This window comes from Sceloporus occidentalis, unplaced genomic scaffold (genome assembly GCF_023333645.1).
Source record: "Sceloporus occidentalis isolate IW3139 unplaced genomic scaffold, rSceOcc1.0.p SCAF_6, whole genome shotgun sequence".
Classification (NCBI taxonomy): domain Eukaryota; kingdom Metazoa; phylum Chordata; class Lepidosauria; order Squamata; family Phrynosomatidae; genus Sceloporus; species Sceloporus occidentalis.
Genome location: NW_028316986.1, coordinates 143,166,626 through 143,167,885, shown reverse-complemented (window position 1 = coordinate 143,167,885; position 1,260 = coordinate 143,166,626). Strand labels below are relative to the sequence as shown.

Genomic DNA, 1,260 nt, shown 5'->3' with positions numbered 1-1,260 from the left:
ACAGTAGTACAGCCACTATTCCTGCTGACCATAAAGAAGCATAAATCACACTCTGACTAGAATTTGATATTTATGTGGAAATGTTATGTGTAAAATATGTTTATGTTGTGTGTTCTTACTATGTTTTTGCCCCACTCAGAATACATTTTAATGCACATTTTAAAAAGCATCCATCTTGCAAATTGTTTTGCAATCCAAGTATACAGTGGCTGGAACGCTGATGTATAAAGACTACTTAAACCCATAAAAGAATTTCTGTATGGCTCATCTACAGTTTTCTTACTCAGCAATCTTTTCTTTCATATGGACCCATTGTTCTAAATTTAGAGAGATACCCTTTCTTTTCATTTCACCTTCTTGATCCAGCCAGTATTCTCTAATATTGATTAGGACCTTACCTTTACAATCACAAACACTGACATACCTCCATTTACCAATCTGAAACATGTTCTTGTCTGTGTTGCTACTTTGCTTAGAGGAAGGTGGACTTTTGGAACTTTCAACACTTTTCTGTTTCTTTACAAGTTTTTCTTTTGCTGCCTGTTTTCCCTCCCTTTTTCTCCCCAACAGTAGATGATTCACATATCCTGCTTCAGTCTCGTGGTCTGTATCACTGAAATATTACTTTGAAGACATGAATTATTTTGATTTAGGCATTCTTCCCCAACATGGCAGCCTCTGACCTACTTCAGCACCTCCTCTACCTCCTGTCCTGACCCTCTCCCCTTCTCACCCCCTTGAAAAAAAGGGGAGGAAGGGAGATCCAATGTGACAAAGAAGGGGACACTCATTCTCTCTCTCTCTCCCACCAATGTTAGCCCTTGTAAAGATTGTAAGGGGCTTACAATGTACCTCATGGCACTGGTAAAAAACCCAGAAAAGGAAGGAGTATAGAATGGAGGAAAGGAACATAGCAAACTGCTTTATTCTGAGTGAGATTATTGGACCATCTGGCTCAGTACAGTCTGCAGTACTAGGGAAGGGAAGGTGAAGCCCATGGGCCACAGGTGGTCCCTAAGTCCATTCTTATGTTGCCTTGATTTTTTGGAAAGCAAACTAATTTGGGGAGGTGATCCCAAATTACCCCACAGGATGAGGTGGGGGTGATTTCTTTACATGCTGTCCCACCAAGTCATTTTAGGACCAGGAAATATCATTTGTTCAACAGGAGTAGCTTATTCCCTGTTGGAAAAAACAAAACAAAACCCAGTATCTCCAGACCTAAATGGCATAGAAATAACCAAAAATACAGGAAAAAAA

At 39.8% G+C, this 1,260-nt stretch overlaps 1 pseudogene; it reads right to left on the bottom strand.

The window, feature by feature from the left end:
• Positions 1-279: 279 nt before the first annotated feature.
• Positions 280-657, bottom strand: LOC149311483 (activated RNA polymerase II transcriptional coactivator p15 pseudogene; annotated as a pseudogene).
• Between the last annotated feature and the right edge of the window lie 603 nt (positions 658-1,260).